A 26,699-nucleotide genomic window follows, 5' to 3' on the forward strand; every position below is an offset into this window, starting at 1 on the left:
AGATTTATAACAGTTGTCTATTTGCATAACATGCCCAAATGTGCTTTTGAAGCAAACTCAGTATAATCTTGTACAAAGAAATTAGTCTATCATCCCGTAAGGACAGATCACCAGTTATGTTCCGAGGAAAACGAAAGGTTGGTCACCTAAAGTAAGTTCAACAGGATAAAAACAAAATAAAATTTGAATGTGGCTCATAGGTCCATGATCTCAAAAACATCCACCCATTTAAAATAGACTCTAGGGGCGCCTGGGTGGCGCAGTTGGTTAAGCGTCTGACTTCAGCCAGGTCACGATCTCGCGATCCGTGAGTTTGAGCCCCGCGGCAGGCTCTGGGCTGATGGCTCAGAGCCTGGAGCCTGTTTCCGATTCTGTGTCTCCCTCTCTCTCTGCCCCTCCCCCGTTCATGCTCTGTCTCCCTCTGTCCCAAAAATAAATAAACGTTGAAAAAAAAAATTAAAAAAAAAATAAAATAGACTCTATCCACAAGTATTTGCTTAGTAGTTTCTGGGAGTTTCTCAAAATCCCTTTGCAATCAATGTATTGATTACTCTGTTCTTCCTGTCCTGCCCTATCTGCATGCTCCATGAGCAAAGCCACTTGTACAGCCCCAGATGCTGCCACCATACAGCTTGGGGTCATGTGTGTGTCGACCTAGTTATTATATTCTGATTTTCCTAGAGCCTCCAATCCTGGGGACACTACTGGGTCCAGAGAAAAATCATGTTTTTGGCTTCTGAATCCTCTTGACTAGTTCCATCTATATCCTCCTCTACCTTCCCATCTCTAGAGTGCCCACCCCAAGACACTTAGTGTGCTATAGAAGCCTTTCTATTGTAGTATACACTTCTTTTCCTTTTTCAATTAATGTCTCACTGCTAGCATGAGAGAACATCATCTGTCTTCACCTAGCTGTGAATAAGTCTTCCTTGCATATACAAATATATAGAAACAAATCCTGGCATTTGTTTGAAAAGAGAGGGAGGTAAGGATTGTGGTTAACAGGAAGTCAAAAGTACCTTGTGATTCAAGAACATGAACACATCTTCAGTAAAATATAATGTGGTCCATAGAAGTGAATTTTACAGATATATAAGACTCACTGTTCAGTGCCAAAATATTTGCAGATTGAGATATGACCTCACAATCTGTGTCTAAAATTATTACTTTCTATGTGGTAAATATATACAATGGAATATTACTCAGCCATAAAAAAGAATGAAATCTTGCCATTCATGCTGATGTGGATGGAGCTAGAGAGTATTATGCTAAATGAGTCAGTCAGAGAAAGACAAATGCCATATAATTTCACTCATATGTGAAGTTTAAGAAAAACAAACAAACAAACATGGGGGGAAAAAGAAAGGCAAACCAAGAAACAGACTCTTAAATATAGAGAACAAACTGAGGGCTACTGGAGAGGAGATGGGCGGGGAAATGGGCTAGATGGGTGATGGGTATTAAGGAATACACTTGTGATGAGCACCGGATGATCTATTAAACAATGAATTACTAAATTCTACACCTGAAACTAATATTACACTGTATATTAACTAAATGGAATTTAAATAAAAACTTAGGAAGGAAAAACATTATTACTTTCTGCTTTGAGAATATTTAAAAAAATTTTTTTAAATTTATTCATTTTTGAGAAAGAGACACAGAACATGAACAGGGGAGAGGCAGAGAGAGAGGGAGACACATAATCCAAAGCAGTCTCCAGGTTCTGAGCTGTCAGCACAGATGCCATCGCAGGGCTCGAATTCACAAACTGTGAGATCATGGCCTGAGCTGAAGCCGGACGCTTAACCGACTGAGCCACCCAGGTGCCCCGATAACATTTTTTAATAGACTACTCACTTTCCTGCTTCTTAAATAGAATGCAATAAACAAAATTTGATTTTTGGCTGATTGTGAAATATATCACAAGCCTGCCTTATTTTATGGTGCTTTGTTTTATTGTGCTTTCCAGGTACTTCACTTTTTACAAATTGAAGGTGTGTAACAACCCTGTGTTGAGCAAGTCTGTCACAGCCATTTTCCAATAGCATTACTCACTTCATGTCTCTATGCTACGTTTTGGTAATTCTTATGAAATTTCAATTTTTTTCATTATTATTATATTTGTGATGGCTTTCATTACTATTTTATTTGTCTGTGATCAGTGATCTTGGGTGTTACTATTTTAATTGTTTTGGGTGCCATCAACTGCATCCATACAAGATGGTGAGTTTAATTGATAAGTGTTGTGTATGCTGTGATTGCTCCACTGACTGGCTATTCCCCCACTTCCCTCCCTCCCTGAGCATCCCTATTTCATGAGACACACAATATTAAAATGAGGACAATTAATAACCTCGCAATGGCCTCTAAGTGTTCATGTGAGTTACTTGTCTTTCATTTTAAACCAAAAGCTAGAAATGATTGAGCCTAGGGAGGAAGGCATGTTGAAAGCTGGGACAGGTCAAAAGCTAGGTCTCTTGTGCCAAAGAGTTAGCCAAGTTGTGAATGCAAAGGAAAAGTTCCTGAAGGAAGTTAAAAGTGTTACACCAGTGAACACACAAGTGATAAAGCAAAACGGCCTTATTGATGCTATGGAGAAAGTTTGAGTGGTCTGGATAGAAGATCAAACCAGCCACAACAGTCCCTTAAACCAAAGCTTAGTCCACAGCAAGGCCCTGACTCTCTTCAATTCTGTGAAGACTGAGAGAGGTGAGGAAACTGCAGAAGAAAAGTCTGAAGCTAGTGGAAGCAGGTTCATGAGGTTTAAGGAAAGCAGCCATCACCATAACGTAAAGTGCAAAGTGAAGCAGCAAATGTTGATGTAGAAGCAGCAGCAAATTATCCAGAAGATCCAACTATGATAGTTAATGAAGGTGGCTACCCCAAAAGTAGATTAAAAAAATGTTTTTAATGTTTATTTTTGAGACAGAGAGACAGAGTGTGAGTGGAAGAGGGGCAGAGAGAGAAGGGGACACAGAATCTGAAGCAGGCTCCAGGCTCTGAGCTGTCAGCACAGAGCCTGACATGGGGCTCAAACCCACAGACCGTGAGATCATGACCTGAGCTGAAGTCAAATGCTCAACTGACTGAGCCACCCAGGCGCCCCAAAAAACCAGGTTTTTTTTAACAACAGATTTTCAATGTAACTACTAGAAGGTGTCTCTAATTTGGTCTTTGCTGGATTCTTTTCTCACTTTTATTAAATAGTCATGACTTTTAGTCAGTTCCAAACAACAGAAAACAGAATCAAAACTGTTGAACCCATTTTCATTAAAATTTATATTCAGAGACATAAGGGTTAGAAGTTCTCCATCGTTACCTTTAAATTAAATTATTAAAAGAAAAGATGACAGTGGAAGTATAACAAAAAACAATGAAACTGAAAATAGAGGTATTTGAATAGCACACTGGCACACATCATGCCAAGTAATTAAAAGTCCACAGAAACTAAAGCATAATAATAATGAGGCTTAGGCTAGAGTTAGCTTAATTACATGTCAGCTGTTAACACCACAGAAGCATCACCAGATGTATTTTTCATCTGCTATTCTCCTGATTTTTAGTATTTACTTTCAGTTTATTTTTTTGTATAATAGTCACATTATTAAATATGGACATTGGAAAAAGCCTTTGGGTTAGCAAAACAGAAAACAATCTGAAGCTACGAGTTAGGTAGCCATATTGGATTGCCACTATTGTGAGACCGGCACCATTTTTATGACATTTGTTTCTCCCTGAAGAGTTCAAATGTCTGAGGAGGAGATGCCATGTAATGTTTTATGACAAGAGAATTCTTTGGATTGTATTGAGTACAATGCCTTATATTTCAGATATGGAAATCTTTCCATCTAAAGAAATTGAGAACATTGTGCAGAAAGGAATGAAAGCAAGATTTCATCAATACAAACACCTCTGCACAGAATCTACAATTAAAAGAATCCCAGGGCACACATTTCCATTCCACAAATGTTTATCTGCATATATCTTGAGATGTCTTTAATTAAATAACAGTGTTTGGAGGTAACTAAAATAACATTAAGGAAAACTCCCTATCTCCGGATTTATACCATGCTGATGACATCCTTCAGCACCTATCTTCACTGCCCATAATTGTGTATTTGGATCCATGGAAGTAAAGGTTAGCCCATTGCACATTTTCTCTCTTTCAAAAAAAAAAATGTGATAGAACGGAGAACACAATGTAATTTTGTGGTTGGTGATACTAATAATATAATTAAAATTTTTAGGTTAGATCACTCCTGTCTAGATTACATAGAAAATGTATCACACTTGACTGGAAAAAGGCATAGGGTATCTGGAAATGTTTCTCATACTCATACTCAGTGTCTGAGTTCCCTACTGAATGATATATCAAATATTGGGTCTGCTTTTATCACCTTGAATGCCTTAGGGATTTCCTCTAATAGACTTTATCAGATTATTATTGTAAACTTCTGATGTGATTTACAAGATTATTTAGTGCATTTTCCTATTCGAAGGAAATATTTGTAAGAGCAGTTATATGGAACCTTCGAAAAGAGATAGGATGAGATTTTTTTTCTCTCTTAAATGTATTGATTTACTTTTTTTTTTTTTTTTTTTGATGAGGATGTAGCTGAGAACATAGGAGAGGGGAAGATGCACTGCAGAGTGCTATCTGCTTCCAACTGTGGCATGAAGGCCTATTTGCATCAAATGAAAAGAGGAGTCTGGAGGTGCAAAATTATCTGTGAGAACGCTGCCCAGCTAAAGCAGTGACTTCAAGGGCCCAAAAGACTGAAGTCTTCACTCGAAAGACAAACTCTCCCCTGCCTCTGTTCCTGTGCTTTTGGGGTGACCAAGCTGTATGACATTCTATGAGAAGTGAAGAAGTTCATCCATACCCACAAACAGGGCTTTACTTTTCTTTTTCTCTTTTAAGTTTATTTATTTATCTTTGAGAGAGAGACAGAGCAAGCAGGGGAAGGGCAGAGAGAGAGAGAGAGAGAGAGAGAGAGAGAGAGACAGAGAGAACCCCAAGCAGGCTCTGCACTGTCAACACAGTGACCAAGGTGGGGCTCAAGCCCACAAACCATGAAATCATGACCTAAGCTGAAACCAAGAGTAGGACACTTAACCGACTGAGCCACCCAGGTGCCCCAAAACAGGGCTTTTCTGAGGGACATTGAATTTGGCTACTGGAAGGGAGACCATTGTCAGGCAACCCAGAAAGAGCTCCTAAAATTGATTTTCAGAGAACATATTGGTCCCTGCACTCCATTCATTTTTCTAGCCTTCAATATTTATTTCACAAACAAGCTTTCTGTGTGACTCAGAAGTCTAAATTAAAAGTTATCTGTTTTAATATTATAGCACATTTATTTCATAATACTTATCATGAACTTTGTGGTTCCATGTGGTCAGAGATCATTTCTAATGGCTTTACATCTGTCAATCCAGTGACAAGCCCATTTTGCTACTTAGATGTCCATCTTAGATGTTCAAACTTTTTTTTACATACTAATTGACTAAATGAATGAATTATTGAATGAATGAGTAAAATAACCCCCATGTCTCCTCCACTTAACAAAATTGTGACAATCTTTCAAATCCTGGCTAGAGTTCCCTCTTTCACTCCAATCCCAAACTAATTAATCAATTCAAAACACTTTACCATGTAAGAGTAGCAAAGGTACTGCGTAATGCACACTCTACTCATTTATCTCACTTATATTTTTTCATTAATCATTTATTGCTTTCTATTATTAATTCCTTCTTATATATGGTTTATATCTATACTTAAATTATTAAATACTAGAGTATATAGTCTGAATCTTACAATAAACCAGATATTTGCATATTGATTACCTTGTTATTTAAGGAAGATGATTTTCCCATAGAGTATGTCATGAGCTTAGCTTTTACTTATAATCTCCTATTAATTACATTGCAACATATGGGGGCCTTCATTTTCGGTCATAGATCCTCTGATGTGTGAATATTTCTGCGTGTGCAGAGGGGTATCACTAAGAAACTTGGGATTAGGAATGAAAGGACACACGTATAACCAATTTTGCTCTATTTTATTGACAGCAAATAAGAGTGAAAGTGTCAGCTAGAAAATAAAATGTGTTCTTTTTATTTCAAAAGCATGCTTATTCTATGAAATTTTGCCCTTCCAACAGAGAATCTAATCTCACAAACTTCTGTATTTGTTATCTCATTAATCAAGACAACAATCTTCATTTAGACAAATCACCACCCCTGCAAGGAGCCATCAGTTGGCACAATTCCAAGAGACTCTCTTTCATTAGTTATTGTGTGTAAATAGCAGTCATTTCACCTCCCCCCACACCAGCCGGCCCCTGCATAGGTGATAGCAAGAGAGGTATCCAAGACGGAATGTAAAAGCTTTACTTTTGAGAAATAAAGTCACATAAATCACAGTCTGTGAGTTTTCACACCTTTTTCTTACCTTCTATAACATTTTTACACAGATATATTAACATAATTTACAATTCACAATTTTGTAGTTATTTGACTACAAATCATCCTCAAGGTAATTAACTTATAATGTCACCTTCTCAGAGTCCATCCCAGCTCTTGGCACATAGTAGGTATTAAATAATTATCTAATGGGGCGCCTGGGTGGCGCAGTCGGTTAAGCGTCCGACTTCAGCCAGGTCACGATCTCGCGGTCCGTGAGTTCGAGCCCCGCGTCGGGCTCTGGGCTGATGGCCCGGAGCCTGGAGCCTGTTTCCGATTCTGTGTCTCCCTCTCTCTCTGCCCCTCCCCCGTTCATGCTCTGTCTCTGTCTGTCCCAAAAATAAATAAACGTTGAAAAAAAAATTTTTTTAAATAAAAAAAAATAAAAAAAATAATTATCTAAATATCTTACCTATCATAGGAATTACCAAACAACATTATGTAACTAACTGTCTGTATTGTATATAAATGTATATATCTGCAGATCTTTTTAAATTCTAACTGTAACTTAAACCCAAGCAGAAAAGCAACCCTTGTAATCAATTAAAGATCCCAAGGCATTATAAAGACCTATTTAAACTAAATAATTAGCGATTTAGTGCAATATATATCCTTATATATCAGACTTAAAAATTAATAAGGCAAAAATATATCTACTGATAACACGTACTTGGATTTTATCAATGTTTAAATGTTTTATTTTACTAAAAGAATGAATTTATCTTATTTTGCTGTTATCCAATATAGTCATTATATATTGTGAACAATATATTTAATATATATTTAAGAGGGATAAGGGTAATACTTAGTAAAAAAAAAAAAACGGTCTTCTGGAATAATATCATAACTTGTAGTTCTGAAACAGTAAAAACTGAATAAAAAGTTACCAGTGTTGCCCAGATTCATTAAAGTTTCTAGCACTTTTGTACATATTTTATATTTTATTAATATAGTTCAAACATATAGAAAATAACATACAATCATTCATCCATGTAGCTATCTCACTGTATTTGCTCACTTCTCTCTCCCTTTCTTCTCTATATATTGTCCAACCTTTTTTACCCAAAGGAACCAAAGTTTTGATGTTTATTTGAGAGAGAGAAAGAGGCAGAGCATGTACAGGGGAGGGACAGAGAGAGAGGGAGGCACAGAATCTGAAACAGGCTCCAGGCTCCGAGCTGTCAGCACAGAGCCAACATAGGGCTTGAACTCAGGAACCCCAAGATCATGACCTGAGCCATAACTGGATTCTTAGCTAACTGAGCTACCCAGGCACCCCAGGGTAACCAAACTTTTGATATTGGTGCACTTGGTTATAGTTTCATTACTGTGACATCATAGAAACTATATTTATTGGTCTCTGCCTCCAGCTCCTGGCACAGAGCTCCTAAAACCTTTGTAATTTCCTGAGTGAGAAGACCACTGTAAGCATCCTTTGTTCTATTAAGACAACTCTGTGTGGGTTCTTGCATGGCTCCTCAATGGGGAATGGTCACCAGAAAGACCAAGGCATGATTGGAAGCTGTGAATTTTCAGCCCCTCTCCCCAGTCTCCAGTGAGGGGAGAGAAGCTGGAAATGGAGCAAAAAAATGATCATGCCTATGTGAAGAAGAAGCCTCCATAAAATCCCAATAAGAGGAGTTCAGACTGCTTCTTGGCTGGCCAATGCATCCTCACCGAGAGAGTGGCATACCCAGACTCCGCAAGACCCTTGGTGTCTCTTCATCTCTGTCCTTTATTATATCCTTTACTAAACTGGTAAACATAAGTAAGTATTTTCCTGAGTTCTGTGGGCCACTCTAACAATTCAACTGAAACTGAGAAAGGGTCACAAGAACCTCTGATTTATAGCCAAATCAGACAGAAGTGGTGAATAACCTGAAGACCTACTCCTTGTGACTGACATCTGAAATTAAGAGGGGGCACAGTCTCGTGAGACCGAGCCCTTAACCTGTGGGGTCTGATACCATCTCCAGGTTTGGTATTAAAAGTGACTTAAATTATAGGACACACAGCTGATGTCTCAGAGAATCGCTTGTCGTGGGGGAAAAAGCCTACACATTTGGTGACCAGAAGTGCCAGAATGAAGTGTGCTGTGTGAATAGTACAGGAGACACACAAGAGGAAGAATGAACTGAGTTTTTCCCTACAATGGAAGAAAAAGACTGGGTTGTCGGGGCGCCTGGGTGGCGCCGTCGGTTAAGCATCTGACTTTGGCCAGGTCACGATCTCGCAGTCCGTGAGTTCGAGCCCCGCGTCGGGCTCTGGGCTGATGGCTCGGAGCCTGGAGCCTGTTTCCGATTCTGTGTCTCCCTCTCTCTCTGCCCCTCCCCCGTTCATGCTCTGTCTCTCTCTCTGTCCCAGAAATAAATAAAAAACGATGAAAAAAAATTAAAAAAAAAAAGACTGGGTTGTTCATTTTAACTATGGATATGTATGTGTAAATGTATATATTCTTAAATCATATACGGTTTTTATCATTTAAGAGTGACATAAAAGATAATAAATTCTATATATGTTTTGGTATCTGGGACAAATATACAATCCAGGTTGATTTCAAAATAAATAAGCACACAATACACATATCTTTAACTGTATAAGTGCTTCCACTCAGCAAAGGTAAGTATTATAATAAGAACTCATTTATGAACATTAAATCTGTACTAAGCAATAGTCTAAGTGTATTACTCGAGTTTTCTCCTTATTCCTCATAATAAAGCTAAAAGGGAAGCCCTATAAATTTCCCAATTTACAAAAATTAAAAGGAGACAATTAGAAATTATTATTTGTCTGTGGTCACCTATGGCAGAACTGAGATTCAAAACTTAGCAGACAGACTCCAGAATGTTCCCGTTAACCACTTTACTATACATAAATTTTGATTTTGTGAACTATCAAATATTTGTTACTATTTAGAGACTGGTATAATAGACTGTAGTAGTTATAAGAAAAAAACAAACTTATTAAAATTGAGTTCTATGCCCTCAATCTTTAATGTTTCTTAGATACGAGATCCCTTTGAAAGTCTGGCATATACTATGGGCTTTACCTTCAGATTTGGGTATACATACATGTGTATGTACACATATATGTATACATATACATTAATTTGTGTTATATATTAGAGTTTCCTCAGATAGCCTAAACAGAAGTTTATAAATATAGAATTATACAAACATTATGTATGTTAGTCCTTTCCCAATACTTTTTTATTCATTTTATCAATTTTAGTTTTAGCTACAAAATATTTTTAGATAGATTGAATTATTATCTATTTTTAAGAACATAATTTGCTATTAGCAGATTGTATGAATAGTGTTTAGGTAACTCTCAAAGGCTGTGTAGTTTAATTCCAATATAAATATCCCAAAAGGTACAAAGGGAGCCCAAGTATTTTGGGTTTGAGGATACTTTTGTGGGCTAGCTTGAAAATGTTGCTACTTTCAATAACATTTTCTTTTCTTTTAACGTTTTTATTTATTTTTGAGAGAAAGACAGAGCCAAGAAGTCATTGGCTTCAAACTAATCTACCTCAAATCTTACATTACCAAGGTTCTCTGTAATTCTTGGTATGCGATTAAGAACTGGAAATCTCCTACTTGTGCCCAGTCACTATTTTGTTTATGGTAAGAATGGAGTGTAAGTCAAGAGTAATATGACAATGGCCAAATAGCTATAGATTTGTAGTGTGTGATCCTTGTGAGAATAAGGAAACAACAGTTATTGAGTATCTTTTGGAAAATGCATTTGACCATAGACATCCTTCCAGGATCCCTTTGAAGACCTAATTCTCTGCTATTTGCCAGAACTCGAAATGTATATCATGGATTTAAAAACCCAAAATCCATGCCCTTAAAAAATGTTTAATTGTGCTTTAGTAATAGTCACTCTTTAAAGTTTTGTTACATTTTGACAGAGTAAAACACTGCATTTATCAAGGGCATTCTTTCTCACTTACAAACATTTTCAAACCTGTAGCAGCTGGACAATTCTTAATAGACTTGAAAGTGAGGGTAAATAGGGTTGTCATAACTAGTCAATCAGTCAATCAATCATTCTCTTTTTAACCAAAGTAATATTTTGTGGCAGTAATAGAAGGAGCATATTATCCCCCTGAAACATTGTATTCAGCAGTCATAGTTTGGAAACCAAGTTCTTTCACTGGTATTTAAGCACTTCTAGTATAAGTGTTTATGGAGTTTAAGTAAGAAAAAATTTTCAGCTTCTATGTTTGTAAATTGGGAAGAAGTATAACTGGTATTAACTACGTCCTAGAATTTTTGTGAAAAAAACCTGGGTCAGAACCTGCACTAACTCAGTATTCAGTAAAATAGACTAACATTATTTTGTTGCTATGATTTTTTTTTTTACCTTTCAGTTTGTGCCTTTGTGGCATAATCAGTCTTTCCAGTTTCACTGAGATATAATTGACATATAGCACTGCATTCATTTAAGAGACACAGCATAATGATTTGATTTACATATATCATGAAGTAATTACAAGTTTACTTAACATAAGTATCTCATACAGTTACAAAAAAAATATTTTTCTTGTGATAAAAACTTAGGATTACTATCTTAACTTTCATTTATAGCAAAAATATGGAACAGTTCACAAATTTGTGTGTCATCCTTATGGGGGGCCATGCTAATCTTCTCTGTATCATTTCAGTTCTATTATGTGTGCAGCCAAAGTGGGCAATCTATATCTATATCTGTATCTATCTATATCAATATCTATATGCACACACACACATAATGCTTATTTCGGTAGACCTTCCATCTTCCATTTTTGTCAGACAAAGCAATTCTTTTCAAGAAATTATTTCTTAACAGCAAATTAAGTAGTGAGGAAGTGAGATTCTGTTGTGTATTTCAGCAATCAACAAAAGATGAGAGTCTTCTGAAATATTTATTTTCGGTCCTAGAATTTAAACATTGGTCATTTGCTCCTCTTGATCATCTTTTAAGATCAAATAATAAACAATTTGATTTGACATAATTCCTCTTTGGTGTCTCATACATCTGTTAAAACATAACAAACAGGGGTAGCACTTAATGAGAATCTGGAGAAGGATGTATATAAATAAACTGAATCTCAACTTGAAAGTTACTAATTGCTCCTTGGTATTAATATGGATGTAATGTATTTATTATAGGATCTTTCTGCCAAATAACTACGGTCTATTTAAACTAGTGGCTCCATAATCACAATAATATCCTAAGTAAGAAAGCTACATCATAGCCAATGTATATCACTATCACTATTATTCAATGCATCCAGCTTATTAAAATGTACCCAGCTTATTAAATGTTACATATTTCTGAATTTTTAAGGTAATTTATTGTCAAGTTAGCTAACACACAGTGTATACAGTGTGCTCTTGACATCGGGAGTAGGTTCCCGTGATTCATCACTTACATACAACACCCAGCGCTCATAGCAACAAGTGCCTTCTTCAATGCGCATCACTCATTTTCCCTGCCCCCGATCTCCTCACTCCCATCAATATCTGAATTTCTTAAGACTCAATTCAATTATCCCCAAATAATGAGTCAAAATTTCCCCCCAAATAATGTTATTTCTGAAGTGTTTAACCTTTAACATAGGGCCAGTTTCTTCTTAAGGGCTTTATCCTATATCTTTTTAGCATACTTCATATTTACCTATTTTCCATTCAAATAAGTGCATTTAAGCAGATATACTGTTTCCCCAGCATACAATAGAGATAGTAATTGTCTGCTTCTATTAATTTTCTTACTGAAAAAATACCTCTCAGTAGTATATTAATAGGTTTTAATACACTGAGGGCTTGTATTGACCCCTAAAACAGGAGATGGACAGACAGTAATACACCAAAGCATCCACCTGACTTACAAACTCCAAGTATTTCAATTGCCTTCATGATAGTTATTGTTGACTCCAGTTTTAAATGTCATTGCCAGTCAGGGTTGGTAAGAAGCTCTTTTTCCCACCCTTGATTATTTCCTAAGCCATTCAAGGTTTGGAATCAGAACATTCCTACTCAGAGTAAATATAAAATAAATAGATAAGGCCTAGTGAGGGCAAAGCCAGGTCAAAAAGATGTCATTATAAATGTTATATCACTGTAGCTATCTTCATTTCCACATTTACAAAGTTTTTATAAAGTAATAAGCAAATTTTTGTCATTATTTCTGAAATTAAATCAGTCATCTACTCAACAAGCATTGAGGAACGACTGTGACAAACACTTTTCTAAGGCATGCGGTGGACAGACAGGCAAGGACCTTGCTTTCGTGGTGCTTACATTCTGGAGAGATGGGTAGGTGGATTTCAGAGTGAACGGCCAGAAGAATAAAGAAGAAAACCAATATTTTATTAAACAAGACAATTTAGAGAAGTGATAAGTGGCACTAAAAAGAAAACAATATTTTTGTGACACACTGAGGGGACAGATTTTAGATTCGGTGGTTCAGGAAACCCTTCTATGGGGGTGATCTTGGAAATGATCTCTGAATTATGCAAAGTACTTGCCTGTATGACCAATTGGAAGCAGAGAATTCCAGGCAAAGGAAATTTTAAAAATAAGGGAAAAAATGATGGAATATTTGTATTTCGTCAAAACATGAACCAAAGAAGTTCAATGATATTTTAATTTTTTAAATGTCCTGAAAATATACTGATGTACTGTTTTAAGAAATGTTTAAGCAACAAATTAAAAAGTGGACAATGACTTCAGACAAAGATGTAAGAGAGCCATCTGTGAACCTAATATTCTTATTCAACACCACTGTAATGAAATTTGTGAGTCTGAGTGCTGAGTTCAACAATAATTCACTACCTATTTTTTCATAGGAAGTGTGTTCAATTATCTCAGCTATCAGAAACTTCTAGGTGATCCTCTAAAAATACTCATATGAACTATTTAGAAATATTGTTGCTGTTCCAAACCATAGTCAAAAATCCTTTTTATCCTACAACCCAGTTCTCTCTCTCTCTCTCTCTCTCTCTCTCTCACACACACACACACACACACACACCTGAAAAATGTGTTTCCCAGAACAATACTGTGTGACGAACTCTTGATATTTTCTATCATTTAATTTTTAAAACATTTAAACATGTTTCATAACTTACTAAATTGCTTTTATGACTCACCGATGGGTTTGTACGTAAAGATTGGAAATACTATTCTAAGAGACATTCACAAATCTACACACCCTAATCTATACACCAAAGACAAAAACAAAAACAAAAACAACTAGGTCAATTACTATAGGCTAAAATTATTCATCCTTTCAGGAATAAACAGTAGTATAGTTCTTCAATGTTTTGCCAAATACTAAATAGAGGGGAAAAAAAAGAAGAAGAAGAAACCAGAATTAATCTTTTCTTTGCCTAACAACACAGTAATTTTGTGTTTGCTAGGAAGGCAATGTTTATATTAAATGGAGAAGTAGAAAGAATTCCATACTTATAAGGAAAGTTGATTTTCTTTCTGGTCACTCCTGACCCCATCTATTGGTCTCAATCATTCCCTAAATGTAGAAAGGAAGCATTTAAGAATTTAACAGTAGGGGTGTCTGGGTGGCTCAGTTGGTTAAGTGTCTGACTTTGACTCAGGTCATGATCTCACAGTTTGGGAGTTCGAGCTCTGCCTCGGGCTCACTGCTCTCAGCCCAGAGCCTGGAGCCTGCTTTGGGTTCTGTGTCTCCCTCTCTCTCTCTCTGCTCCTTCCCCACTCATACTTTGTCTCTCTTACTCTCTCAAAAATAAACATTAAAAAAATTTTTTTAAATAAAAAAGAGAATTTAACAGTAAACTCTTAAGAGAATTACAGTAAAAGATCAAAATGGTGTTAGTTAAAAAACTTCATAATAGTGAATCTAACATTTACAAAATAAACTTTTAACAGTAATACTTGAAATTTGTATTTAGATTTATCCTTAAATTTTTAACCACCTCAAGTAGAAATGTCATATAATAAATTATTCCAAAACAAAGTTTCACGCAAATTTTGGCCTCAGAATACATATTTACACACATATTGATGTTTCGGAATTTATCCACAATTCAAACAAAAAACGTAAAGTCATATTTGGAGTATACAGATTTCAACAGACTGAAAGCCAGCCTTTAGGGTTCCTTCCTCTCAACTCTGACCCTAAGATGATTTATGTTTCTCATTCGTTACTTTAAGATATTTTTTAAAAAGTTGTTACATATATGTTGTAAAAGTAATATTGAATAAACCAGAAAGTCTAATAAATGCTATAGATTTATGTGGGAAGGATGCAGACCCTGACATTTATTTATCATAGGAGAACCCTCTAGCCTTGCAAGATGTCTGTTAATTCCCAGTGAGTGGGGCCTGGTGGTCTGACTCCTGTGCCTTTGCTAGCTCCTTCTTGTCTACTCTGGATCACCCTGAGCCTAGCCACCAACTCTGCTATAAACCTTTACAGACTTTATTGTAGTCTTAGAAGGTTATGGGGCAAGGCAAGACCATGAATCCCACAAGCGTCCCCCATTGACTGATTCTAATCACTTGGCCTCCTACATCTAAGTTTCCGAATTCCTTCCTATGGAAATCCACAAGCTCCTGACCTTGCCTCTGGTAGAACAGTTTGATCACACTCAGGCCTCTTTAATATAGGATACTCCTACCACATGGCTTATCTTGAGGTTTCCTTCAACAGAAAATCTCCTCTGTAACAGAAATTTTCAAACACAATAGTATATATGTACATGTAGTAAAAGCATCTTATGCAGATCTGAGAAGCGCTCCATAGATGTCTTTTCACTTTTCTCTAAGGCAACTTCCACTTTAAGCTCTGGTTGAATTGCAGGCTGCAGACACTTCACTACTGAAGGAGGAGAAACTTCCAATGAGTCCATCAGGCTCATTCTGGTGGCTTACAGAAAGTCCAAATACTTTCGTGGTGGGCCACATGATCATAAAACTACACATGGAAGCTTTTTTGTTTAAAACTCCTTTGTTGAGGTATAATTTATATCAAACAAACTATCAATTTTGAATATATAGTTCCATGAGTTTTGACACATTTATAACCCTGTGTAACTACCAATATCATCAAACATTACCCAGAAAAGTTTTCTTTTATCACTATCCATCCTTCATCCCTGGTAAGCAAACACAGATTTACTTTCTGAGTCTGTTTTTTAGTTTTTCTACCTTCTAGAAACTTCTATAAATGAAATCATACAGTATGTACTCTTATATGTCTGGTCTCTCAGCATACTCTTGTTGAGATTCATACATGTTATTGTATTTATCAGTAGTATATTCTTTTTCACTGACAAGTAGTATTGCATCACACAGATACACCATAATTTATTTACCTTTTCATCTGTTTTTCAGTTCGGGAATATATCAACTTTGTGGCTCTTCCTAAAATGTGTTATACAGCCCAACTCTTAGAAGATGGCGGAACAGCAAGGAAGTTTTTTGTGTGTCTCTGTCCTTGAAATACAGCCAGACCAACACTAAACTATCCTACACACCTAGAAAACTGACTGGAGGATTAACACAACAATCTGCACAACCTGAACCACAGAATCCAGCAGGTATGCCACATGGGGAAGTCAACTTGGGGAGCTAGAAGGCGCAGGAAGGGATGTGCTTTTCCAAGCTGAGAGAGCTCAGCTTGGGGGGGGAGTGGATAGGGGAAAAGCACCCCTCCCCAAAAGCAGCTGGAGAGAAAGTGGAAAATTGGAAACAGCCACAGGGACTAAACTAAAAAGGGAGAAAAGAGAGGGTTTAAATTCCATTAAGAGTGTAAACAAAGGGAGCGCAAAGGCTGCAACTCCACAGCTCAATACCTGGTGGTGCTCTGGTGGAAAGGGCGAATCCTCAGGAGCAGAGTGGGGTCCAGGAGGTTCTCGGGCCACACGGGGAAAAGCGGTTCCACTGCTGGAAGGACATTTGGCAGAGACTGTTGAAGCCCCCTGGTCCCAGCCCAGAAAACGGCCACATTCGCTGGTGCTGGAACAAGGTCCTTAAGAGTGAAGCCTGGTGCCGGATGTGTGTTGTGATTTTCCATAATCCCTGAAATGCTGCTGCTACACTGTCTCACAAACTTTTTCTGGGGCCGGTTGGCACCTGGCCACAGTCTTGGGGCACCGGCAGCAGCAGTCCTGCAAGCGTTCCTGTGCGCAGCCGGCATTCAGCCATTTCTCGGTGAGACCCTCCCCGCAGAGGCACGGAACGGGTCAAAGACTCAGTCCTTTGGAAGTAAGGGGCCGGGGAAACAGCCGCATCTGAAACAAAACCCGGGAGAGGGGTACTGCCTGGGGCCTGGTCACGGAGAGTGAAAAAGCGGGGAGTGGACAAAAGCTGAAGACACAGGACAGGTGCCCGATTGCTGACCCGGGAGAACAGACTGGGTAGCTGGCTAGCGCCATTTTCAACAATCCCGCACACGCGCATACGCACCTACGAGCCCCGCAACAATCCGCCCCAGTAGGCTAGCAGCGCCATCTAGTGGAGAGCGGAGTTATTACACTGAGCTCCGCCCAACTGGGCCAACTTCCCTCTTCAAGAACACAAGTCTCACTGCCCGCTTAATTTATGGACTATAAAGAACTACATAGACTGACATCTAGGGGAAAACGAAGTAATTTCAGTCCTACATCAATCTGTTTGCAGGTTCATCTATTGGATTTTATTTCTTTTTTTTTCTTTTATACTTCTTTTACTTGAATACAGAAAGAGAAAAAATTCATTTTTATTTTCAATTTTTATGAAAAATATTTTTCTTTAATTTTTATTACTGTATTTTTTACTTTGTGTAATTTTTTTCAAATTCTATTTTACTTCCATCATTGTATATTACTCTACTTCAGTGTATTCACCTTTTCAAATATTCAAACGATCTTTTTATTTTTTTCTCTTTTTTGTATCTTTTCTTTTTCGTGAATGCAGAAAAAGAAAAACTTAATTTTTACCTTCAATTTATATTAAAAATATTTTTCTTTAACTTTTTTAACTATATTTTTTGCTTTAATGTAAATTTTTTCAAATTCTACTTTACTTCCATCATTTTATTTTAGTCTACTATAGTGTATTCACTTTTTCAAATTTTCAAACGATTTCCTTTTTTCCATTTTTTCTTTTTTCTTTTTTCTCTTTTTCTTTTTCATTTCTTTTCTTTTTATTGAAGAGAAAAAGAAAAAAAATTATTTTTACTTTTAATTTTTAATAAAAATACTTTTAATTTTTTTCTACTATATTCTTTACTTCTGTGTATATTTTTTCAACTTCTATTTTACCTCCATCATCTCATTTTAGTCTACTTCTGTGTATTCATTTTTTCAAATTCTCAAACGATTTCTTTCCCCTACCCCCTTTTTTCCTCTAATCTGTCAAACCACTTCCAACACCCAGACCAAAACACACCTAGGATCTAGCATCATTTATTCAATTTGTGTGTGTGTGTGTGTGTTTAATTATTTAATTTTAATATTTTTTTAATTATAATTTTTCTTTTAATTTTAATTTTTATACCTCATTAATTACTTTTCTCCCTTCAAAATGACATAACGAAGGAAATCACCCCAAAAGAAAGAGCACGAAGAAACAACAGCCAGGGATTTAACCAACAGAGATACAAGCAAGATGTCTGAGCCAGAATTTAGAATCACGGTAATAAGAATACTAGCTGGAGTCGAAGACAGATTAGAATTTCTGCAGAGATAAAAGAAGTAAAAAAGAGCCAGATTGAAATTATAAATGCTTTAACTGAGCTGCAATCACGGATGGATGCAGTGGTGGCAAGGACGGATGAGGCAGAACAGAGAATCAGTGATATAGAGGACAAACTTATAGAGAAAAATGAAGCAGAACAAAAGAGGGAGATTAAGGCAAAAGAGCACAATATAAGATTTAGAGAAATCAGTGACTCATTAAAAAGGAACAACATCAGAATCATAGGGGTCCCAGAAGAGGAAGAGAGAGAAATAGAGGTTGAATTGTTATGTGAGCCAATCATAGCGGAAAACTTTCCTAACCTGGGGAAAGACACAGACATCAAATCCAGGAAGCACAGAGGACCCCCATTAGATTCAACAAAAACCAACCATCAACAAGGCATATCATAGTCAAATTCACAAAATACTTAGGCAAGGAGAGAATCATGAAAGCAGCAAGGGAAAAAAGTCCCTAACCTACAAGGGAAGACAGGTTTCCAGTAGACCTATCCACAGAAACTTGGCAGGCAAGAAAGGAGTGGCAGGATATACTCAATGTGCTGAATAAGACAAATATGGGGCCAAAAAATCTTTATCCAGCAGGCTGTCATTCAACATAGAAGGGGAGATAAAAAGTTTCTCAGACAAAAAATTAAAGGAGTTTGTGACCACTAAACCAACCCTGCAAGAAGTTTTAAGGGGGACTCTCTGAGGGGATATATATATATATATATATATATATATATATATATATATATCAAAAGCAACAAAGATTAGAAAAGAGCAAAGAACACCACCAGAAACTCCCAACTCTACAAGCATCATAATGGCAATAAATTCACATCTTTCAGTACTCACTCTAAATGTCAATGGGTTCAATACTCCAATCAAAAGACATAGGGTAACAGAATGGATAAGAAAACAAGATCCATCTATATGCTGTTTACAAGAGACCCACTTTAGACCTAAAGACACCTTCAGATGGAAAATAAGGGGATGGAGAACCATCTTTTGTCGAATGGTCAACAAAAGAAACCTGGAGTAGCCATACTTATATCAGACAATCTAGACTTTAAAATAAAGACTCCAATAAGAGATGAAGAAGGGCATTATATCATAATTAAGGGGTCTATCCACCAAGAAGACCTAACAATTGTAAACATTTATCCTCCAAATGTGAGAGCACCCAAATATATAAATCAATCAATCACAAACATAAAGAAACTCATCAATAGTAATACCATAATAGTAGGGGACTTCAACACCCCACTTACAACAATGTACAGATCATCTAAACAGAAAAGCAACAAGGAAACAATGGCTTTGAATGACACACTGGACCAGAGGACTTAACAGATATATTCAGAATATTCCATCCTAAAGCAGCAGAATATACATTCTTCTCCAGTGCACATGGAAAATTCTCCAGAATAGTCCATATACTGGGACACAAATGAGCCCTAAGTAAGTACAAAATGATCGAGATCATAGCGTGCATATTCTCAGACCACAATGCTATGAAACTCGAAATCAACCACAAGAAAAATTTGGAAAGGTAACAAATACATGGAGACTGAAGAACATCCTACTAAAGAATGAATGGACCAACCAAGAAGTTAAAGACGATAATAAAAAGTATATGGAAGCCAATGAAAATGATAACACCACAACCCAAAACCTCTGGGATGCAGCAAAGGCAGTCAAAAGAGGAAAGTCTAAAGCAATTCAGGCCTTCCTAAAGAAGAATGAAAGATCTCAGATACACAACCTAACCTTACACCTAAAGGAGCTGGAAAAAGAACAGCAAATAAAACCCAAAACCAGAAGAAGACAGGAAATAATAAAGATTAGAGGAGAAATTAATGCTATCAAAACCAAAACAAAAACCAATAGAACAGATCAATGAAACCAGAAGCTGGTTCTTTGAAAGAATTAACAAAAGAGATAAACCACTAGCCACTTTGATCAAAAAGAAAAAGGAAAGGACCCAAATGAATAAATTCAAGAATGGCAGAGGAGAGATCACAACCAACACAACGGAAATAAAAACAATAATAAGAGAATATTATGAGCAATTATATGTCAATAAAATGGGCATAATGGAAGAAATGGAAAAATTCCTAGAAATATATACACTACCAAAACTGAAACAGGAAGAAATAGAAAATGTGAACAGACCCATAACCAGTAAGGAAATCAAATTAGTAATCAAAAATCTGCCAAAAAACAAGAGTCCAGGGCCAGACGGCTTTCCAGGGCAACTCTACCAAACATTTAAGGAAGAGTTAACACCTATTCTCGTGAAGCTGTTCCAAAAAAGAGAAATGAAGGAAAACTTCCAAACTCTTTCTATGAAGCCAGCATTACCTTGATCCCAAAACCAAACAGAGATGCCACTAAAAAGAACTATAGACCAATTTACCTGATGAACATGGATGCAAAAATCCTCAATAAGATATTAACCAATCACCTCCAACAATACATTAAAAAAATTATTCACCACAACCAAGTGGGATTTATACCAGGGATGCAGGGCTGGTTCAATATCTGCAAAACAATTAACGTGATTCATCACATCAATAAAAGAAAGAACAAGAACCATATGATCCTCACAATAGATGCAGAGAAAGCATTTGACATAATACAGCATCCTTTCTTGATAAAAACCCTCAAGAAGGTAGGGATAGAAGGAGCATACCTCGAGATCAAAAAAAACCATATATGAACTACCCAATGCTAATATCATCCTCAATGGGGAAAAACTGACAGCTTTCCCCCTAAGGTCAGGAACAAGACAGAGATGTCCACTCTCGCCACTGTTATTCAACATAGTATTGGAAGTCTTAGCCTCTGCAATGAGACAATACAAAGAAATAAAAGGCATCCAAATCGGCCAGGAGGAGGTCAAACTTTCACTCTTCGCAGATGACATGGTACTCTCTATGGAAAACCCAAAAGATTCCACCAAAAAACTGCTAGAATTGATTCATGAATTCGGCAAAGTTGCAGGATATAAAATCAATGCACAGAAATCGGTTGCATTCCTATACACCAACAATGAAGCAACAGAAAGAGAAATCAAGGAATCGATCCCATTTACAGTTGTACAAAAAAACATAAAATACCTAGGAAGAAATCTAACCATGGAGATGAAAAATCTATACACTGAAAACTATAGAAAGCTTATGAAAGAAATTGAAGAAGGACTCCCCAAAAATGGGAAAAGATCCCATGCTCCTGGATAGGAAGAACAAATATTGTTAAAATGTCAATACTACCCAAAGCAATCTACATATTCAATGCAATCCCTATCAAAATAACACCAGCATTCTTCACAGAGCAGAACAAATAATCCTAAAATTTGTATGGAACAAGAAAAGACCCCAAATAGCCAAAGCAATCTTGAAAAAGAAAACCAAAGCAGGAGGCATCACAATCCCAGACTTCAAGCTATCCTACAAAGCTCTAATCATCAAGACAGTATGATATTGGCACAAGGACAGACACTCAGATCAATGGAACAGAATAGAGAACCCAGAATTGGACCCACAAACATATGGCCAACTAATCTTTGGCAAAACAGGAAAGAATATCCAATGGAATAAAGACAATCTCTTCACCAAGTGGTGCTGGGAAAACTGGACAGTGACAGGAAGAAGAATGAACCTGGACCACTTTCTTACACTATACACAAACGTAAACTCAAAATGGATGAAAGACCTAAATGTAAGACAGGAAGCCATCAAAATCCTCGAGGAGAAAGTAGGCAAAAACCTCTTTGATCTTGGCCACAGTAACTTCTTACTCAACACGTCTCTGGAGGCAAGGGAAACAAAAGCAAAAATGAACTCCTGGGACTTCATCAAAATAAAAAGCTTTTGCACAGCGAAGAAAACAATCAGCAAAACTAAAAGGCAACTGAAAGATGGGAGAAGATATTTGCAAATGACATATCAGATGAAGGGTTAGTATCCAAAATCTATAAAGAATTTATCAAACTCAACACCCAAAAAACAAATAATCCAGTGAAGAAATGGGCAAAAGACATGAATAGACACCTCTCCAAAGAAGACATCCAGATGGCCAACCAATACATGAAAAAATGTTCAACATCAGGCATCATCAGGGAAATACAAATCAAAACCACAATGAGATACCACCTTACACCTGTCAGAATGGCTCACATTAACAACTCAGGCCACAACAGATGTTGGTGAGGATGCAGAGAGAGAGGATCTCTTTTGCATTGTTGGTGGGAATGCAAGCTGGTGCAGCCACTCTGGAAAACAGTGTGGAGGTTCCTCAAAAAACTAAAAATAGAACTACCCTACGACTCAGCAATTGCATTACTAGGCATTTATCCGCGGGATACAGGTGTGCTGTTTCGAAGGGACACATGCACCCCCATGCTTATAGCAGCACTATCAACAATAGCCACAGTATGGAAAGAGCCCAAATGTCCATCGATGGATGAATGCATAAAGAAGCTGTGGTATATATATACAATGGAGTATTACTCGGCAATCAAAAAGAATGAAATCTTGCCACTTGCAACTATGTGGATGGAACTGGAGGGTATTATGATAAGTGAAAGTAGTCAGAGAAAGACAAAAATTCTTAAGAGGACTTTAAGAGTCAAAACAGAATAACATAAGGGAAGGGGAACAAAAATAATATAAAAAAAGGGAGGGGGACAAAACAGAAGAGACTCATAAATATGGAGAACAAACTGAGGGTTACTGGAGTGGTTGTGGGAGTAGGGATGGTCTAAATGGGTAAGGGGCACTAAGGAATCTACTCCTGAAATCATTGTCGCACTATATGCTAATTTTGATGTAAATTTTAAATAAAGAATAAAATTTAAAAAATAAATAAATAAAACATATGGAAATCCTTGAAGAAAATAAAATAAAATAAAACAAAATAAAATAAAATAAAATAAGCTCCTTTTGGGGGATAAGAAAAAATTAAATTAAATTAAATTAAATTAAATTAAATTAAATTAAATTAAATTAAATTAAATGTATTATACATATAGTATAACAAATATATGTAATAGAAAATTGGTCAAACCCATACTATATGGAAAAAGCATTATTTACACAATAAGCCTACCAAGTAAATTCTGAAAAACATCCCAAGGTATTTTTTAATTGTCTTACATTAACATAATTTAGGAGACCAAAAAAAGGTGACTTATTTATATTCAATAAATTCTTGAAAATTTAATCTTAAATTCTTTTTTTCCAGCAAATGATTCTGCAGTTTGTAAAAATGAGGGGTTCCATTTAGCTTAGGACCATTCCACAATAGTAAATGAGTATGGTCTCAGACTCTCAGGAACTCGCTGCATTTTAAAACTGAATTATTGCTCCTCTTTGAGAAAAATCTACAATGCCCTTATTTTTTTTCTCACAGATTACAATTCAGCATGTTTTAGCATTCTGCTACATGAGTAACAAAGTATAAAGCCCTTGATCTGAGGAAGCAGCTAAGTAAATATCAGTTGGTTTCCAAGCACTAGTCATATGACATATTAAAATAAACCAAATGCCCAGCCTCTGGTTCATCTTAATTCAAGTATTCCATAAATTGGCAATGGCTAAAGGCACAGTTACAAAAAATTCAGATTTAAACTTTTTTCTATCATCTCTTGTAGCGAATCTCACTTGCAAACTTCTTAGCACAAGATGATTTGATAGAAACTTGCCTCTTGAACTGAAAAAAGTGTTAAAAACATATATTTCTACATTATTTCATTACAGGAGTCTATTTGTGGCAAATAAGCCCAGCTTTAGCGTGTTTAGACCAAACATGTAGAACTCCTTCCTGGCAAGTAGTTAAATCCTTCTAGGGAAGGTAATCTAGAAAATAGAGACAGTGTAGTTCATACATTGGATGTTTCTGGGTACACAGATACTTAAATCAGAGAAGAAAATGAGGAAGTAATTGGAATTATGAATCTGAAAAGGATCAGTAGAAAGAGGGGCGGGGACAATTAAAAGTTCTCAGCATAGAAGCAACCTAAGTGTCCATCAGTAGGTGAATGGATAAGGAAAATACAGTATATACACATGACGGAATATTACACAGCCATAAAAAAATGATGAAATTCTTCTATTTGCAACAATAAGGATGGACCTAGAGGGCATTATGCTAAGTGAAATAAGTCAGACTGAGAAAGACAAATACCATATTATTCCACTCATAAATTAGATTTTAAAAACGAACAAACAAACCAAAATCAAAATCAGAACTCTACAGAGAACAAACTGATAGTTGTCAGAGGGGAGGTGTGTGAGGGGTTGAGCAAAATGAGTGTAGGGGAATGGGAGATACAGGCCTCTAGTTACAGAATGAGTAAGTCACTGGAATAAAAAGCAGAGCATACGGAATACACTCAATGATATTGTAATAGTGATTTAATGGAAAAAATGGCAGCTACACTGGTGAGTATGGCACAATGTATAAACTTGTCAAATCACTAAGCTCTACACCTGAAACTAATGTAACATTGTGTGTCAACTATATTCAAATTAAAAATAAAGATATAAAAAGAAAATAAACAAACAAATAAACAAACGTCCTCACCCAGGTAGAGGGAACGAATATTATATTGATCACTTCACATCTTTAAACACTTTTAGGAATAGGTAGATGCCATCATCCTACATGTTTTCACTCCTTTAGAACTCTTTTACTCAGGAACACTCCAAACCTGAATTTATCAATATCATGGACAAACCATTTTAATTTTAAAACTCTTCAAAGAAAAGGAGACACAAGAGTATTAAGGACTTTAATCAAGGAATCAAGCACATTCTTTTGTTTGTCATAATTTTTTAAAATATTAATTCTGCACGTAACTATCCATTCTTCCCAGATTCAAGTTACCCACAAATGTGATATAAGTGCCTTGAGCTTTTCCATCCAAATTGTTCATATATTGTGGACAGAAGGGAGAGGAATAGAGCCTTGTGACTCACAATTGGATTCCTCTTTCTAGATTGCTAATGGTTAGCAGCTCTGGGCAAAAGTCATTTTGTTGCATCAAATTTATAAGCATGGAGTCAAGGTTTTTCATCACAGGAGACCTCACCAAATGCCGTTACTATGCTCTAATCTGCTCATCTAATAACCCTGTCGAGAAAGAAACGAAATTTGCTCAAACTTGTTATTCTTAGTGAACCCATGCTGGTTTCTGGTTATCATCATTTCTTTTTCTAGATTCAGGAAATGGCATCTAATTCCTCCAGGTAATATTATGAGAAAATGTGAAATCTGAAATCCTTCCAAAAATGTTCCTTATCTCATGTGTCACTTACAGAAAAGACACCGTTAGAGCAGAATTTCCTAATTTTCCTACCATCTGTGTCTGTACGTCTTTTCCTCACGACAGTGGGGGAGGTACAGTTCTCACCTTACTAATGTCTCTACTCTTGCTTCTAGACCCCGTCATCTTTCTTGTTATCATGGAAGCCAGAGTAACTAAAGCAGAACGACAGGGGAAGTTGGAGGTACAAACAGAAACCAAACCCCAAAAGGGATCAATGTTTCAAGTGTCATAAGACAATTTTTTAGAGAATTTGAACAAGTGATGATGTAATCTAATTTTACCTGATTGAGCAAAGAAAATTTACTCGATTTGGGATTGCATCTTCCTGAATTCCCATGACTTGGTTTTATAAGATTGCCTGACTGGAGGAGGTTCTTAGAGAAAGGTAGAATCCAGAAGACCTACAACAGCCTTTACCAGTCCTTTTGCATGAAGCTCAGCCAATGGGAGTTTTAAAATTCTTGTCTTCTTCTGCTCCCTCTTTATTCTAAATGTGCTTTGTATTCTATATGATATTTAATATGTGCATTGCTTTCACAGAAAAGGAAACAAATAGGAAACAAATTTAGACTAGAGAAGCTGTACCCAGGCACATCCTCTTTATGCAGCCGTCCGTCTCATCTGACCCCAAGAGAGAATTCTAATAATGTTATCGTTTGATTCCCATTTCAGGCACTTTGCATTTTTATATATGCTAAAGAATTCAGTAAGTCATCCAACTGGCATAAGCAATAGGAAAACTTCCTTTATAGCACAGGTGTACAAGCAAACAAATTCTTTCTGTGCTTGAAAATTGATCCTTCAATGTAGCAAACTTCTCAGCAGCATGCTGAACCGGCAGAAGAGGCAGAAGAGAGTACATCTGTCAGGTAGAGGAGACAGCTGGTGATCGCTTCTTCCCACCTTCCAGCAGAGTCAGGAATACATAGTGTCACCCTGAACTGTCTTTTCCCAGCCACACTACAAATTTGGATTTGCTAAGAACAGAGCTAAGTCCGTGTGTGTGCATGCGCGCGCGCGCGCGCGCGCGCGCGTGTGTGTGTGTGTGTGTGTGTGCTGTTAAGAGTGAGAGAGAGTGGGAGAGAGGGAGGGAAGGAGAGATGATGGAGGGAGAGATAAAGACAGAGATAGATCAATAGATGAAGGAAGGAAGGGAGGGAGGAAGGAAGGAAGGAAAGAAGAAAAATAACAAGAAAAGCAAGC

The 26,699-nt window shown here is 36.7% G+C and overlaps 1 non-coding gene across 1 annotated transcript; it reads right to left on the reverse strand.

Annotated features, from left to right (window-relative positions):
- Nucleotides 1-11,064: 11,064 nt before the first annotated feature.
- On the reverse strand, nucleotides 11,065-11,168 carry LOC111558637. Its single transcript, XR_002739719.1, has one exon. It is a non-coding gene; the product is annotated as a U6 spliceosomal RNA (small nuclear RNA).
- Between the last annotated feature and the right edge of the window lie 15,531 nt (nucleotides 11,169-26,699).

The sequence above is a fragment of the Felis catus genome, chromosome F2, assembly GCF_018350175.1.
Source record: "Felis catus isolate Fca126 chromosome F2, F.catus_Fca126_mat1.0, whole genome shotgun sequence".
Taxonomy (NCBI): domain Eukaryota; kingdom Metazoa; phylum Chordata; class Mammalia; order Carnivora; family Felidae; genus Felis; species Felis catus.